This window comes from Procambarus clarkii, chromosome 39, assembly GCF_040958095.1.
Source record: "Procambarus clarkii isolate CNS0578487 chromosome 39, FALCON_Pclarkii_2.0, whole genome shotgun sequence".
NCBI lineage: Eukaryota > Metazoa > Arthropoda > Malacostraca > Decapoda > Cambaridae > Procambarus > Procambarus clarkii.
In genome coordinates this window covers 35,995,147-36,014,481 of record NC_091188.1, presented here as the reverse complement: position 1 = coordinate 36,014,481, position 19,335 = coordinate 35,995,147, and positions in this window count along the sequence as shown.

Sequence of the window (19,335 nt, the reverse complement as noted above, 5' to 3'; positions counted from 1 at the left end):
AGTTTCTTCAAAACTTAAAACACATTCTAGAGAGAGTACGTAAATTTGCTAATGACAATCTATTGAAAGCCCAGGAGAGGATGAAGACTCATTTTGAACAAAGCAGCAAATTAAGGAAATTTAAGCCAGGAGGCTTCGTATTGGCATATTTTCCTATCCCAGGTTCTCCATTGCAAAACAAGTTTTCAGGACCCTAACGTATCAAGGAGTGCAGGAACAACCACAACTACGTTCTTGAGACTCCAGATAGGCGGCAGAAGACCCAGTTGTGCCACGTCAACCTCCTGAAGCAGTATCAAGGTCTTCCCCCCACTGTGTTGGTATCAGTCTCCACATTTAGAGGTCCATACCTCCACAGTGAAACCTTCCCTGCTTCTCCCGAAAGCACTAACACTGAGTCGGTGCTTTCCAAATCGGAAACCCTACCTGATCTTCATCCCAATTTACAGGACTATAATAGTACTCCTTTGCCATGTTCTAATCCCATTCTCGCCTCGCCAGATATCACGAAGCCTTTCATCCTCCATGTCGACGCCAGTGGAACCGGCATCAGGGGTGACCTGATGCAACAACGAGACGAGGAGATTCTACCTGTTAGCTACAAGGAACTACAGCACGATCGAAAGGGAGCTACTCATCGTCCTGAACTTGCAGCACTTCGAGCCATACCTGCAAGATGCTCGGTCTACCACCATCTACTCGGACCACAATCCCCTACGCTTCATGCAGCAAGCCCAATTCAACAATCAACGGCTTCTACGATGGGATTTATATCTGCAGAATTTCAACCTGGAGATCTCTACATCAAGAGTTCTGACAACATCATAGCAGACGCCCTCTCCAGAGTCTATGAGGTAGAGGAAGTTCCACCTACCACTCTACCACCTGAAGACGTAACTTCACCCAGAACTGCAGGCTTCGGGGGAGAGTTGTGACGATAATCTCTTTCAAGAGAGATTGAGCCTGCTCTTCCCTACCTAAATTTACGTCCAGTTTACAAGTATAAGATGCTACATTCAAGATATGTCACCGGTAGCACAAAACGTTTTGACCAGGAGGCAAAACGTACCCTAACCCCCCAACTCCACACACCCTCCACGCCGGCTCGTCGTCAACCAGCCAACTACCCATCCCAGCCTGCCTGCTCCTGATTGGTGACTCGCCGACCGCACACCCGCACCCTGCACCTCAACGCCATCTACCAGAGTCGACATCTGAGCCTGGACCAGCCATCAACTTCATAATATTCTTTGTGCTCTTAGAGTTGATATCTCTCTCTGGCATACTAAGCTCTCTGGTTTTTGTATACTAAAGGAGGTTTCAGCCATAGCCAATATTCTCTGCACCATTTCACCATTATACTATTTAATCTATTGTGTTTTTGCATTTATCTTTGTTATTTAATTGCACTATTCCTTTACCCGAGATTTGTCTTTATTTTCATTTATGTTTAAAGTAAATATATTAAAGTTTCATTGTACATACTTTGTATTTTATGTGTTCCTCCCTCTCACTTACCACAGACAAAAGGCAAGCAGTCTATCTTTTTTTTTTGGAAGTGTGACCAGGCATTGACACCTGCCATTGGAAGACTGCCGAACATCTATACCCCAACACCTTCCCGTCACAGTATATATATATATATATATATATATTATTAAATATGACCGAAAAAGTAAGATTAATAATTCTAACACGAATTTTCTCAATCTTTCGTACATTACGCTTCACTGTTGGAGGTAAATAAAAAATCAATTCTCCAAAATTCATTTTTATTCTGTGTAAAAAATTCTGTGTAAACAACACAGAAATCATCGATAGATACAGCGATAGCAGGCGGCTTGACGTTTGCGAGGCACTACACATCAAGAAGTCAACACCAGCAATCAACAGCCAATTATTGCACAACTATATTCTACCCACCTCAAGACTCCGCTCCAATATAGAAGCATCAAGAAATATGGACCAATAGGCTTTCTACAAACACTTCTATTCAATATCCATTGTTTCGTGTTCTGTCTTGTGTTGATGAAGTTAATACCCTATTAATACCCTTGTTCTGTCTTGTGTTGATGAAATTAATACCCTATTAATACCACATATTGTTCTGTCTTGTGTTAATGCCACATCACCCCTTCCACCTCACTCAAATGTAGATATAAAATCGGAGATACGTAAGTTCTATTCAGTTGTGTATTTGTGAACTAAAGTCTTTGAAAATGTAATAAGTTTTACGAAACGCGGCCGTGTCGCGTCAGACTAGAAATAAAAATGAATTTTGGAGAATTGATTTTTGATTTACCTCCATCAGTGAAGCGTAATGTACGAAAGATTGAGAAAATTCGTGTTAGAATTATTAATCTTACTTTTTCGGTCATATTTAATAATATATGTCTACAGGAAAGACTGCTACCAAAATATACTAATATATATATATATATATATATATATATATATATATATATATATATATATATATATATATATATATATATATATATATATATATATGTCGTACCTAATAGCCAGAACGCACTTCTCAGCCTACTATTCAAGGCCCGATTTGCCTAATAAGCCAAGTTTTCATGAATTAATGTTTTTTCGTCTACCTAACCTACCTAACCTAACCTAACCTAGCTTTTTTTGGCTACCTAACCTAACCTTACCTATAAATATAGGTTAGGTTAGGTTAGGGAGGGTTGGTTAGGTTCGGTCATATATCTACGTTAATTTTAACTCCAATAAAAAAAATTGACCTCATACATAGAGAAAAGGGTTGCTTTATCGTTTCATAAGAAAAAAATTATAGTAAATATATTAATTCAGGAAAACTTGGCTTATTAGGCAAATCGGGCCTTGAATAGTAGGCTGAGAAGTGAGTTCTGGCTACTAGGTACGACATATATATATATATATATATATATATATATATATATATATATATATATATTGTGACAATAATCTCTTTCAAGAGAGATTGAGCCTGCTCTTCCCTCCAAACTTCGTCTCAGAAACAACTAATATAGAAGTTATATCCAACAAGTACAACAACAAGTTTTGCCCAGAGAGCAAAAACGTATCCATCACCGGCACACCTGCTCGCCTCCGCCACTCAAACCAGCAAACTACTTGTCCATCGCCTGCCTCTCGCTGATTGGCTGGTGCCCGTTGCACCTGCTCCACCACCCGCCACACAAGCTGATGTCTGAGCTACCGCGACCTCGGGAAGACAGAATATATCATGCTCTACACAAGTTAACACGTCTCATTGGTAGACTAAGCCTTGGCTTATGTGTACTAAGGGAGGTGGCAGCTTGAAGCCAATATTTCTGCATCATTATTTCCCTTGCTATATTTACTTTGCTATTACTCACTTGTCTTAACGTAACTTTTCATTTGCCAGTGATTATTCTTATTATTTTGTTTGATTGATTTGACTGTTACAATTTTTATGTCCAATTTTATTCATGTTTTGCTTTTGTAACGTAATTAAAATTTCATTGTTAAATTTACTTGTGTTTTGTGTGTCTTCCCATTACCTTACCACAGACGAAAGTTCCAGCTTTTTTCTTTTTTTTCTTTTGTGTGACGAGGCCATACCCCTAGCTTTTGAAACAGCCGAACACCAACGTGTTACCGTCACAATATATATATATATATATATGTCGTACCTAGTAGCCAGAACGCACTTCTCAGCCTACTATGCAAGGCCCGATTTGCCTAATAAGCCAAGTTTTCCTGAAATATTATATTTTCTCAATTTTTTTCGTATGAAATGATAAAGCTACCCATTTCATTATGTATGAGGTCAATTTTTTTTTAATGGAGTTAAAATTAACGTAGATATATGACCGAACCTAACCAACCCTACCTAACCTAACCTAACCTATCTTTATAGGTTAGGTTAGGTTAGGTAGCAGAAAACGTTAGGTTAGGTTAGGTTAGGTAGGTTAGGTAAACGAAAAACCATTATTTCATGAAAACTTGGTTTATTAGGCAAATTGGGGCTTGCATAGTAGGCTGAGAAGTGCGTTCTGGCTACTAGGTACGACATATATATATATATATATATATATATATATATATATATATATATATATATATATATATATATATATATATATATATATATATATATATATATGTCGTACCTAGTAGCCAGAACGCACTTCTCAGCCTACTATACAAGGACCGATTTGCCTAATAAGCCAAGTTTTCCTAAATTAATATATTTTCTATAATTTTTTTCTTATGAAATGATAAAGCTACCCATTTCATTATGTATGAGGTCAATTTATTTTTATTGGAGTTAAAATTAACATAGATATATGACCGAACCTAACCAACCCTACCTAACCTAACCTAACCTATCTTTATAGGTTAGGTTAGGTTAGGTAGCCGAAAAAGTTAGGTTAGGTTAGGTTAGGTAGGTTAGGTAGTCGAAAAAACATTAATTCAAGAAAACTTGGCTTATTAGGCAAATCGGGCCTTGCATAGTAGGCTGAGAAGTGCATTCTGGCTACTAGGTACGACATATATATATATATATATATATATATATATATATATATATATATATATATATATATATATATATATATATATATATATATATATATATATATGTCGTACCTAGTAGCCAGAACGCACTTTTCAGCCTACTATGCAAGGCCCGATTTGCCTAATAAGCCAAGTTTTCCTGAAATAATATAATTTCTATAATTTTTTTCTTATGAAATGATAAAGCTACTCATTTCATTATGTATGAGGTCAATTTTTTTTTATTGGAATTAAAATTAACGTAGATATATGACTGAACCTAACCAACCCTACCTAACCTAACCTAACTTATCTTTATGGGTTACGTTAGGTTAGGTAGCCGAAAAAGTTAGGTTACGTTAGGTTAGATAGGTAAGGTAGTCGAAAAACTATTAATTCATGAAAACTTGGCTTATTAGGCAAATCGGGCCTTGCATAGTAGGCTGAGAAGTGCGTGCTGGCTACTAGGTACGACATAGTTAATAATATATATATATATATATATATATATATATATATATATATATATATATATATATATATATATATATATATATATATATTATTAACTATGACCGAAAAAGTAAGACTAATAATTCTAACACGAATATTCTCAATGTTTCTTATATTTTTTTCACTGTAGATGGTAACTGAAAAATCAATTCTCCAAAATTCATTTCTATTTCTAGTCTGATGCGACACTTGAGTGCGTTTCGTAAAACTTATTACTTTTTCAAAGACTTCAGTTTACACACACACAACTTGAGCGCGTTTCGTAAAACTTATTACATTTTCAAAGACTTCAGTTTACACACACACAACTATAACTGAACAGTGTTTAAACAGCTCCGATTCTTTATACCTGCATTTGGGTGAGGTGATGTGTTACAACAGTTTTGGATGAGGTGAAAACAAACTTTCAACACAAGACAGAACACGAAACAATGGGTATAATATTTTGTAAGTTAAAGGGAAGAATGGAAGTAATTGCAAAGGGCCTATTGGCCCATATTTCTTGATGCTTCTATATTGGTGTGGTGTCTTGAAGTAGGTAAAATATAGTTGTGCATTAATTGGCTATTGATTGCTGGTGTCGACTTCTTAATGTGTTGTGCCTCACAGATATCTAGCCGCCTGCTATCACTGTATCTATCGATGATTTCCGTGTTCTTTGTTAAAACTTCTCTGGTGATGGTCTGGTTGTGGGAAGAGATTAAATGTTCCTTAATGGAGCCCTGTTGCTTATGCATCGTTAATCGCCTGGAAAGAGATGTTGTTGTCTTGCCTATATACTAAATTCTTTGAGGCTTACAGTCCCCAAGTGGGCATTTGAAGGCATAGACGACATTGGTCTCTTTTAAAGCGTTCTGCTTTGTGTCTGGAGAGTTTCTCATGAGTAGGTTGGCCGTTTTCTTGGTTTTATAGTAGATCGTCAATTGTATCTTCTGATTTTTGTCTGTAGGGATTACGTTTATATTAACAATATCTTTCAGGACCCTTTCCTCCGTTTTATGAGCTGTGGAAAAGACGTTCCTGTAAAATAGTCTAATAGGGGGTACAGGTGTTGTGTTAGTTGTCTCTTTAGTGGTTGCATGGCGTTTCACCTTCCTTCTTATGATGTCTTCGACGAAACCATTGGAGAAGCCGTTGTTGACTAGGACCTGCTTTACCCTACAGAGTTCTTCATCGACTTGCTTCCATCCTGAGCTGTGACTGAGAGCACGGTCGACATAAGCGTTAACGACACTCCTCTTGTACCTGTCTGGGCAGTCACTGTTGGCATTGAGGCACATTCGTTTGTTTGTTTCCTTAGTGCTGACTGCAGTGTGGAAACCTCCGCTCCTTTCCATGACTGTTACATCTAGAAAGGGCAGCTTCCCAACCTTCTCAATCTCAAAAGTGAAACGCAAAACAGAATTCCGCTCAAATGCCTCCTTCAGCTCCTGGAGATGTCTGACATCAAGTACCTGTGTAAAAATGTCGTCAACATACCTGCAGTATATGGCCAGTTTCAAGTTCATGTCGACTAAGACTTTTTGTTTGATGGTACCCATGTAGAAGTTCGCAAACATGACACCTAGGGGAGAACCCATGGCGACCCCATCACCCAAATGTAGATATAAACTCGAAGATGTGCAAGCTCTATTCAGTTTCAGTTGTGTGTTTGTAAACTAAAGACTTTGAAAATGTAATAGGTTTTATGAAACGCGCTCAAGTGTCGCGTCAGACTAGAAATAAAAATGAATTTTGGAGAATTGATTTTTCAGTTACCATCAACAGTGAAAAAATATAAGAAACATTGAGAAAATTCGTGTTAGAATTATTAATCTTACTTTTTCGGTCATATTTAATAATATATATATATATATATATATATATATATATATATATATATATATATATATATATATATATATATATATATATATATATATATATATATATATATATATATGTATATATATATATATATATATATATATATATATATATATATATATATATATATATATATATATATATATATATATATATATATATATATATATATATTTGATGGTTACAAGATATACATGGGTTGATACAAAAATAATAACGCAAAAAGGTGCCTAAAGGTTATGGATCTCTTGAAAAACACAACAATGGGAAACATTGATGAATGTCGCAGACGAGTTCGATCATTGTTGCAAGTCAAACACTTCTTCGAATTCCTCTGAAGTTGGACTAGTGCCCAAGACGCAACAGGCATTTCCCCTCTGAATCGCAACACTGAGGCGCTGGAACAAGAAACGTTTTGCTCTCTGGTCTTTTGTAGCGCTGATCAATTTGTCCCCCAATTCCTTCAGGAACTTCAATGCACATTGTCCCCACGAACCGAGGGTCTCCGAGCCGATCGGAACAAAGCTGTAGCAGTGTGCTAGACCTCTGTATTTATATTCTGTATGACCTCTGTATTGTAGACTTCTCGTAAAAACCCATCAATATATATATATATATATATAATATATATATATATATATATATATATATATATATATATATATATATATATATATATATATATATATATATATATATATATATATATATATATATTGATTGATGGGTACCACCTCTGGTGCAAGTGTAGGGACCCATAGCCTCGGAGAAGAAAATAATGAGTACTCAGATAAAAAAAACCTTGTGGATCCTCACTGAACACTTTGATATTTTCTTCCCCTACCACCGCTATTCTTTTAGTGTGTGTGTATACATATCTAACTTTATTAAAAATTTCATTGCACAAACAGGGTTACAACATTGGTTACATGCGAGGTACAAGACTACTTGTCGTAAGTTGTACAGCTCCTCCAGCTCCTCAGATGGCGAGCAGGAACCAAGGATGCAGTGAGCATTTCCTCTCGGGATCGCCACACTAAGGCGCTGAAAGAGAAAGCTGGCGGCTCTAGGGTCTCTAGTTGTTTCAATTAGCTTGGACCTCAGTTCCTTCAAAAAACTTGCAGGACTTTTACCCCCAGGCACCAAGTGTCTCTGAAGCAATGAGGACCAAATTGTAGTGGTGATCAAGATCTCCATATTTACGCAACTTGGCTGTTTCCCGGTGATTGGCAGCACCTCCTGAGTGTGCAGCACTGAAGTTAACATAGGTGTGGGCTAAGGTTGGTTATATATATATATATATATATATATATATATATATATATATATATATATATATATATATATATATATATATATATATATGTCGTACCTAGTAGCCAGAACGCACTTCTCAGCCTGCTATGCAAGGCCTGATTTGCCTAATAAGCCAAGTTTTCCTGAATTAACATATTTTCTCTAATTTTTTTCTTATGAAATGATAAAGCTACCCATTTCATTATGTATGAGGTCAATTTTGTTTTATTGTAGTTAAAATTAACGTAGATATATGACCGAACCTAACCAACCCTACCTAACCTAACCTAACCTATCTTTATAGGTTAGGTTGGGTTAGGTAGCCGAAAAAGGTAGGTAAGGTTAGGTTAGGTAGGTTAGGTAGTCGAAAAAACATTAATTCATGAAAACTAGGCTTATTAGGCAAATCGGGCCTTGCATAGTAGGCTGAGAAGTGCGTTCTGGCTACTAGGTACGATATATATATATATATATATATATATATATATATATATATATATATATATATATATATATATATATATATATATGTCGTACCTAGTAGCCAGAACGCACTTCTCAGCCTACTATGCAAGGCCCGATTTGCCTAATAAGCCAAGTTTTCATGAATTAATTGTTTTTCGACTACCTAACCTACCTAACCTAACCTAACCTAACTTTTTCAGCTACCTAACCTAACCTAACCTATAAAGATAGGTTAGGTTAGGTTAGGTAGGGTTGGTTAGGTTCGGTCATATATCTACGTTAATTTTAACTCCAATAAAAAAAATTGACCTCAAACATAATGAAATGGGTAGCTTTATCATTTCATAAGAAAAAAAATAGAGAAAATATATTAATTCAGGAAAACTTGGCTTATTAGGCAAATCGGGCCTTGCATAGTAGGCTGAGAAGTGCGTTCTGGCTACTAGGTACGACATATATATATATATATATATATATATATATATATATATATATATATATATATATATATATATATATATATATATATATATATATATATATGTCGTACCTAGTAGCCAGAATGCACTTCTCAGCCTACTATGCAAGGCCCGATTTGCCTAATATGCCAAGTTTTCATGAATTAATTGTTTTTCGCCTACCTAACCTACCTAACCTAATTTTTTCGATTACCTAATCTAACCTAACCTATAAAGATAGGTTAGGTTAGGTTAGGTAGGGTTGGTTAGGTTTGGTCATATATCTACGTTAATTTTATCTCCAATAAAAAAAAATTGACCTCATACATAATGAAATGGGTATCTTTATCATTTCATAAGAAAAAAATTAGTGAAAATATATTAATTCAGGAAAACTTGGCTTATTAGGCAAATCGGGCCTTGCATAGCAGGCCGAGTACGACGTTCTGGCTACTAGGTACAACATATATATATATATATATATATATATATGTCGTACCTAGTAGCCAGAACGCACTTCTCAGCCTACTATGCAAGGCTCGATTTGCCTAATAAGCCAAGTTTTCATGAATTAATTGGTTTTCGACAACCTAACCTACCTAACCTAACCTAACCTACCTTTTTCGGCTACCTAACCTAACCTAATCTATAAAGATAGTTTAGGTTAGGTTAGGTAGGGTTGGTTAGGTTCGGTCATATATCTACGTTAATTTTAACTACAATAAAAAAAAATTGACCACATACATAATGAAATTGGTAGCTTTATCATTTCATAAGAAAAAAATTATAGAAAATATATTAATTCAATAAAACTTGGCTTATTAGGCAAATCGGGCCTTGTATAGTAGGCCAAAAAGTGCGTTCTGGCTACTAGGTACGACATATATATATATATATATATATATATATATATATATATATATATATATGTCGTACCTAGTAGCCAGAACTCACTTCTCAGCCTACTATTCAAGGCCCGATTTGCCTAATAAGCCAAGTTTTCCTGAATTAATATATTTACTATAATTTTTTTCTTATGAAATGATAAAGCAACCCTTTTCTCTATGTATGAGGTCAAATTTTTTTTATTGGAGTTAAAATTAACGAAGAAATATGACCGAACCTAACCAACCCTACCTAACCTAACCTAACCTATATTTATAGGTAAGGTTAGGTTAGGTAGCCAAAAAAAGCTAGGTTAGGTTAGGTTAGGTAGGTTAGGTAGACAAAAAAACACTAATTCATGAAAACTTGGCTTATTAGGCAAATCGGGCCTTGAATAGTAGGCTGAGAAGTGCGTTCTGGCTATTAGGTACGACATATATATATATATATATATATATATATATATATATATATATATATATATATATATATATATATATATATATATATATATATATATATATATGCAACAATGATTAAAAAAAATTGATCCAAGTATGCAGAAAAGCAAAATGTGAAAAATAGAGAATGTTTAACGCGTTTTCGGCTAATTTCCCTTCATCAGAGCAAAGTAGAATGAAGATGATCTTCATCTTGATATGACGTTCTCCCATATAACGGGGCTTGATGGAAAACGCGTAGTAATTCCTCACTGTCACATTGCCTGGAGAGGATTGGATACTGGTGGTTAAATACCCAGGAATTCCCACCTCTTAAGGGCTCTGAGTATGGTGTAGTGGATACGAGTGCATACCTGCCATCTTGATGGCCAGGGTTCAAGTCCCCTGGTGGGGGTTAGTGTCTAAAGTTTCTATTCTTCAAAGTTGCGTTTTTAGGTAAGTATGTGCATTAAGCATGGACACCGTGTTCTCCCATATAACAAGACTTGATAGAAAACGTGTAGTGATCCCTCACTGTCTCATTGCCTGGCCCTAGATTCACGAAGCTCCATGTATTTCTTCGTAAGTAGGTTTGCTATGAAGGTTCCTAAATATGCCGTAAGAAGATGCTTAGGTGCAATTCACGAACGCCCATTAAGGAAGACATTTGGGTTCTGGGTCTGGTTCACCTGCGTGCCGATAGAGGTTATTACTGTGTTTCGTTTGGCCAATCAGAGAGCAGGCAACATTCATCACATTAGTACTGGCTTATCGGAGCTCTATTGCCTCCTATTTACGTCGAATTTTCGTATAGAATTAGTATATTTCGAAGTAAAAGTATGTTTTTTTTAACTTCTACAGGCAGAACCGACATTGTAGTAAACAAATATGTTACATTTGTTGTTTACCTACGTAATTCTAAGAGATACTGTGTAGCTGTCCTTGTTGCTCGGAAGATGTGCTGACAATTACTGTATATATTTACTGAATTTACCCAGGGGCCACTAACTATCTAGTGGTCTCGATGAGGACAGAAAGCCGGCGGCTTGTTAAAGGGCCCGCTAATTGTCTTAATGATATTTTTAGCTGGAATTTGGCATTTACGGCTTCAGCGGGTAAGCAGTTCCATGGGTTTATAACCCTCTTGGTGGAAAAAACCTCTGTTTTCAGTCCTACTTCAGAGAACATACTCTCCAACACTATATCTGTGATTGCCCTGTTATCAGTGACTTCATGCCAAATGGCATGAGGTACTTTGAGCTCTGCAATTACTTCATACACTCAGGAATATTGGAAGATATTCTTGTGCTTCACTTAGATTTTGCCAGTGGAGGCTAATAGATCAGCATTAAGTATTTTGTTCTCTCCTGATTCCATGTATGACTGGCCATCCTGTGAGATGGGGATGTTGGATGAGCTTGTAGCTGGTTTTTGATCACTGTGCGGTCTTTCATACAGAATAGGGAAGCAGCACATTGCTGTGTATACCTAGGCATGTTAAAAAATACATTGTTTGAGAGGAGTCTTGTAGAAACATGGTAAGAGTAATTATAATATAATGTTTCCATGACTCTCGTGAAAATCGTGAAGAATTGTTTAATCAGAGTTGATTTGTTTTTTGTATTGAGGTTGGCATTTTCTACCTTGATTCCATGTATGTCTAACCATCCTGTGAGATGGGAGTATTAGATAAACATATAGCTAGTTTTTTTATCTACACTGTGTAATATTCCATATAGAATAGGGTAGCAGCACATTGCTGTGTATACTGTCAGAGGTTCACCCCCTTCCTACCTGTGGTTGGGGTCGTCCCACGGGTCTTAGCCCCTCAGTACCAGGCGCCACTACTCGCCCTTGGGCTCCCCCTGTCAACTAAGGGCTGGCCTTATACACCCCTAGCGAGTGGGGAGGTTCAGGCTTCCTATAACTCACCTAAACCTGCCCGTCCTGACACTGGGACATTTTCTCCTGCTTTATCTGGTCTGTCATTAGGTCGCCAGCTGGGTGTTTATAGTCGTGTCCCAGCAACACGTCAGCTGACATTTTTGGGTGACATAGTCCATCATGTCTTGTACGGACTTGGTTCCGAGTTCTGTGTCCTAATGTATATCCCATAGGAATTTATTCATCCCCTCATAGTTTCCCTTTCGGTACGCCAGCCCTTTGTTTCCCAGTTCTTTTTTGGGGGTGATAATTCCTAGCTCAACCAGGTACTCAAAGCTCAATACACTATGATCACTCATTCCCAAGGGGGCTTCCAACTTAACTTCCCTTATATCCGACTCATTTAGGGTAAATATCAGATCAAGCAAGGCTGGTTCATCCCCTCCTCTCGTTTTTGTCGGTCCCTTGACGTGTTGACTTAGAAAGTTTCTTGTTGCCACATCCAGCAGCTTAGCTCTCCATGTGCCTGGGCCTCCATGTGGGTCTCTGTTCCCCCAATCTATCTTCCCATGGTTGAAGTCTCCCATGATTAGTAGCCTGGATCCGTTCCTGCTAGCCACAGAAGCTGCTCTCTCTATTATATTGATGGTGGCCAAGTTGTTTCTATCATATTCCTGTCTGGGTCTTCTGTCATTCGGTGGGGGGTTATATATGACTGTGTGTGTGTGTGTGTGTGTGTGTGTGTGTGTGTGTGTGTGTGTGTGTGTGTGTGTGTGTGTGTGTGTGTGTGTGTGTGTGTGTGTGTGTGTGTGTGTGTGTGTGTGTGTGTGTGTGTGTGTGTGTGTGTGTGTGTGTGTGTGTGTGTGTGTGTGTACTCACCTAATTGTACTCACCTAATTGTGCTTGCGGGGGTTGAGCTTTAGCTCTTTGGTCCCGCCTCTCAACTGTCAATCAACTGGTGTACAGATTCCTGAGCCTACTGGGCTCTATCATATCTACATATGAAACTGTGTATGGAGTCAGCCTCCACCACATCACTTCCTAGTGCATTCCATTTATTAACTACTCTGACACTGAAAAAATTCTTTCTAACGTCTCTGTGGCTCATCTGGGTACTAAGTTTCCACCTGTGTCCCCTTGTTCGTGTCCCACCCTTGCTGAAGAGTTTGTCTTTGTCCACCCTGTCAATTCCCCTGAGAATTTTGTAGGTGGTTATCATGTCTCCCCTTACTCTTCTGTTTTCCAGGGATGTGAGGTTCAGCTCCTTTAGCCTTTCCTCGTAGCTCAATCCTCTCAGTTCCGGGACGAGCCTGGTGGCATACCGCTGAATCTTCTCTAACTTTGTCTTGTGTTTAACTAGGTATGGACTCCAGGCTGGAGCTGCATACTCCAGGATTGGTCTTACATAAGTAGTATACAGGGTTCTGAAAGATTCCTTACACAAGTTTCTGAAGGCAGTTCTTATGCTGGCCAGTCAAGCATATGCCGCTGATGATATTCTTTTGATGTGGGCCTCTGGGGACAGGTTCGGTGTTATATTAACCCCCAGATCCTTCTCTCTATTTGACTCTTGCAGGATTTCCCCTCCCAGATGATACCTTGTGTTCAGCCTTCTGCTCCCTTCGCCTAATTTCATCACCTTACACTTTCCCGAGTTGAACTTTAGCAGCCATTTTCTAGACCATGTGTGTGTGTGTGTGTGTGTGAAACGACAACGTTTCGTTCATCCTGGACTATTAGCAAGTCATGCTGATGGACCATCACATGACCATCACGTCCTGGACCATTGATAATGGGCCAATGTAGCTTGAAGTAGCCCTTTGAAGTAGGGCTACTTCAAGCTTTGAAGTATATGCTACATTCATAACATACTTGGGCTATTGGACCAAGCTGTCATAAGTCAACCTTGGCATTGGGCTGGGTTTGGAGAGCAGAAGAACTCTCAGAACCTTATCAAGGTATGATCAAAACTAAAAGCCATAGATACATTATCAAATTATTGATTTAAATAAAAGTATTTGTTTAAAACAAAGGAATTTGGATATTATTAATCTAATCAGCAGTCAACCACGATGAACATGAACTTGAGATGTGAATCATATAACCCATGGTATAAGTCGGCATTTGTTGTTCATCATGAACGAGACCCATGCAACAAGAAATTACAATGACATCTTTTTAACTATTTCTCTAATTTTATCAATGATATTTTAATGAATATTTGTTGAATTGAACAACTGCCTGAAAACACAATTCAATGGTGCACATTTTGATTGATAATTATTGATGTGCCTTACTGTATGATTTAATAAGTGTATTTAAAGTAAATTAAATTTATAGAATCCCATGTAAAGATATCCACATACTGTATTGCAATTTGATAAATTATTTAAGGTCTATAAACAAATTTTATTAAGGTTAAAATTCCTGCCACAATTGAACCATGTAGCAAGCTCTTGTACCACACATATTTGGACTGTGACGAGAGGAATTCTGCCGAAATGGCTGTCAAAGTAATCAATTCAATTAAATAATTAAATAATTTAAATAATTAAATAATTTGAATGATTAAATAATTTAAATAATTAAATAATTTAAATAATTAAAACAAATAATTTAAGTTAAATCAACACCTAATAGTCACAAAAGTTATCACGCCAAAAAATAATCAGTGCATGCTGTGTAGCTTTTTCCAGCCTTTCCTCTTGTTTAGTTAGTACGTATCCGCTTATAGTAACGATGTCGACCATCGTACATACATTGACATAACGGACAATTAGAAAAGAGAATTTGGCAGTATAGTATTGAGTTTGGACAAACTGGAAATGTTTTTTTTTTATTTGTTAAGGAAACCTGACCTAACCACCCCTAGGCCTGACGTTGTACATATATATAAAGTACAGTAGGCCTAGGAATATTGTCATCTGTTTTAGCTTTTTTCTCCGAACTCCAGAAGAATTTGGTACTATTCACTTCATATTGTCCATTATGTTAATATATATGTACGATAATCTACATAGTTACAAAAAGAATTATCTTATAGGAGGATGCGTTGGATTGTTCTGAGGCATTCTTACTATATAGTATTATTCCTACAGAATCCAAATAATAATTCTTGATTTCTATAATTATGTAAAATGTAACAAGACAAAGCATAAATTGTTGGAATTGAACTGATATTTATTTCATCTATTCCATTTGGTACTAAAACTGACATCCACACATTTATTTACTCATTGTCAACCCTCTGGTTTTGACCATTTTATCTAAAAAAATTATTTAACAAATAATAATTCATTGCAATTCAAGACAAAATAATTAAGAGTACAAACAATTTGCTACATACAAGGCCACATCCACCAGAAAACAGGCAGCTTCATGTTGATGTTATATTTGTTGGAAAAACGTCTCAATGAGTTTCATATTTGATTTATATACCAATATAATACTCTTAAAAATATAAGAACTTATCAAAGTTTGCCAAGCATGGACGGTAGCAGCATTGGCTGTGGTTAGAGAATATTTAAAAAGCGAAACGAAGGATCAGGGGAAAGCACTAAGCCATTATGACAATATAGCACTGGGAAAGTAATCAGGATGAGGATTTAGGATGGGACGGGGAGGAAGGAATGGTGCCAAACCACTTGTGGACGGTCGACGATTGAACGCCGACCTGCATGAAGCGAAACTTTAAGAGTGCCTAGATATTCAGGATGCCAATACGAGAGCAGAAAGGCAAGAGATATGCAATATCAAAGAAGACAGTTTCATAAGGAATGTACCGACAGGCAACTAAAAGGAAGCGTTGGAAGGCAACATTTCTGGTCATCCTGACGACGGGGACATTGTACGAGGTTAGTTGAAGAATGCAGTTCTGTTCTATTAAGTGCCTATGGTGTGAGCTAATGTGGCTACTATTAGTAAGTTCAAAAGTAACAATGACTGATTTTTATGCATGAATATGTACTGTAATTTCATAAACCAGGTCTCTGAAATTATATATTGTAAATGCAAAACCTTCAATATTAAATACAAAATTTTTACAAAACTGAAATATTGTCCTTTTTTCAAACTAATAGCATGGCACAGTGTATGAAATGGATCACTCAGTCAATTGGGTTAAGTATGGTTGGGTAAAGCCAAGGACAAAGAGAAGAGGACAAAAATTGGCAGGGAGAAGAGAGTACAAGGAATACAGAGAAAAGATTCAGGCATCTAAAGCTTAACCAAAAGGCACCGAATACCGAGACTGCATCCCACAGTGTAACTAAGAACAAGATACACCAACCAAGGAAGGCCACAGCAAGATTATGCAAAGTGGCCAAGCAAAACACACAACACCCACACCCCACCAAAATTGAGAACCAGCGCCTGGCCGACAATGTCGCCAGACTGCACAATCTCACCTGCAGAGCGGAAACACGACCGTGTCACGACACTGTGGAGCCGAGCAATATACCAGGAGCAACACTAGCGGAGTATGTTCAGAGAAGCGAGCCCAGCAGAAGACGAGGTGCAGTACAATGGCAGAGGTGGAGCCACACCAAGCCACCGCACACTCGTAGCAGAGAAAAGAATCGAGGTGAATTTCCCACATAAAATCCAGAACACCCTCAGCATCTGGGGGCAATGACAGGAGAGAGAAGACGACCGAGAAGGCGTAGAAAATCCCCGAGACCGGACGCGGAACACCAACATGTGTACACCTCCCAAAAACAAAACGATCACCCCAGCCCCGGCGCCCGAGGTGCGAATCCCAAATTCGACGCTTGAACCATATTTAGGAGCCAAATTCTGGCTCTCTGTACGTATTCGCAGTTCGAAATTACGACTTTTTATACCGAAAATATGCCAAATACTGAAAGCGGCGATGGGTCACATTTTGCCCAAACCCACCCTGCAGTTTTGAAAATATCCCAAAAATCGTAAATTCGACGCTTTAGCCATCTTTTTGAGCCATATTCTGGCTCTCTGTACGTATTCGTAGTTTGAAATTACGACTTTTTATACAGAAAATATGCCAATTACTGAAAGCAGCGATGGATCACATTTTGCCCAATCCCTCCCTGCAGGTTTTTAAAATATCCCAAACATCCCAAATTCGATGCTTCAGCCATATTTTGGAGCCAAATTCTAGCTCTCTACACGTATTCGCTGTTTGAAATTACGAAATTTTATACCGAAAATATGCAAATTTTTTAGAGCAGCGATGGGTCACATTTTGCCCAAGCCCCCCCTGCAGTTGTCAAAAAATTCCAAACATCCCAAATTCGACGCTTGAGCCATATTTCGGAGCCAAATTCTGGCCCTCTGCAAGTATTCGCAGTATGAAATTACGACTTTTTATACCGAAAATATGCCAGTTACTGAAAGCGGCGATGAGTCACATTTGCCCAAACCCTCCCTGCAGTTTTGAAAATATCCCAAACATCCCAAATTCGACCCTGGAGCCGTATTTTTTAGCCAAATTCTGGATCTCTGCACGAATTCGCAGTTTGAAATTACTAATTTTATATCGAAAATATGTCAATTACTGAGAGCAGCGATGGGTCACAGTTTGCGCAAACCCACCCTGCAGTTTTCAAAATATCCCAAACATCCCAAATTCGACGCTTGAGTCACATTTTGGAGCCAAATTCTGGCTCTCTGCACGTATTCGCCGTTTGAAATTACGACTTTTTATACTGAAAATATGCAAATTTCTGAGAGTAGCGATCGGTCACTTTTTGCCCAAACTGCCCCTGCAGTTTTCAAAATATCCCAAACATCCCAAATTCGACGCTTGAGCCATATTTTGGAGCCAAATTCTGGCTTTCTGAACGTATTCGCAGTTTGAAATTACGACATTTTATACCGAAAATATGCCAATTACTGAGAGCTGCGATGGGTCACATTTTGCCTAAACCCCTTTGCAGTTGTCAAAATATCCCAAACATCCCAAATTCAACCCTTGAGCCATATTTTGGAGCCAAATTCTGGCACTCTGTACGTATTCGCAGTTTGAAATTACGACTTTTTATACCGAAAATATGCCAATTACTGATAGCGGCGGTGGATCACATTTTGCCTAAACCCTCCCTGCAGTTTTCAAAATATCCCAAACATCCCAAATTATACGCTTGAGCAATATTTTCGAGCCAAATTCGGGCTCTCTACACGTATTCGCCGTTTGAAATTACGACTTTCTATACCGAAAATATGCCAATTACTGAAAGCGGCGATTGATCACATGTTGCCCAAACCCCCCTGCAGTTTTCAAAATATCCTAAACATCTCAAATTCGACCCTTTAGCCATATTTTGTAGCCAAATTCTGGCTGTCTGCACGTATTCGCAGATTGAAATTACGAATTTTTATACCGAAAATATGCCAATTATTGAAAGCAGCGATGGATCACATTTTGCCCAAACTCTCCCCGCAGTTTTCATAATATTCCAAATATCCCAAATTCGACGCTTGAGCAAAATTTTGGAGCCAAATTATCGCTCTCTGCACTTATTCGCAGATTGAAATTACGACTTTTTATACAGAAAATATGCCAAATACTGAGAGCGCGATGGGTCACATTTTGCACAAACACCCCCTGCAGTTTTCAAAATATACCAAACATCCCAAAATCAACCCTTGAGCCATATTTTGGAGCCAAATTCTGGCTCACTGCACGTATTCGCTGTTTGAAATTATGATTTTCTATACCGAAAATATGACAATTACTGAAAGCGGCGATTGGTCACATGTTGCCCAAATCCCCCTGCAGTTTTCAAAATATCCTAAACATCTCAAATTCGACCCTTTAGCCATATTTTGTAGCCAAATTCTGGCTCTCTGCACGTATTCACAGTTTGAAATTACGAATTTTTATACCGAAAATATGCCAATTACCGAAAAGCAGCGATGGATCACATTTTGCCCAAACCCTCCCTACAGTTTTCCAAATATCCCAAACATGCCAAATTCGAAACTTGAGCCATATTTTGGAGCCAAATTAC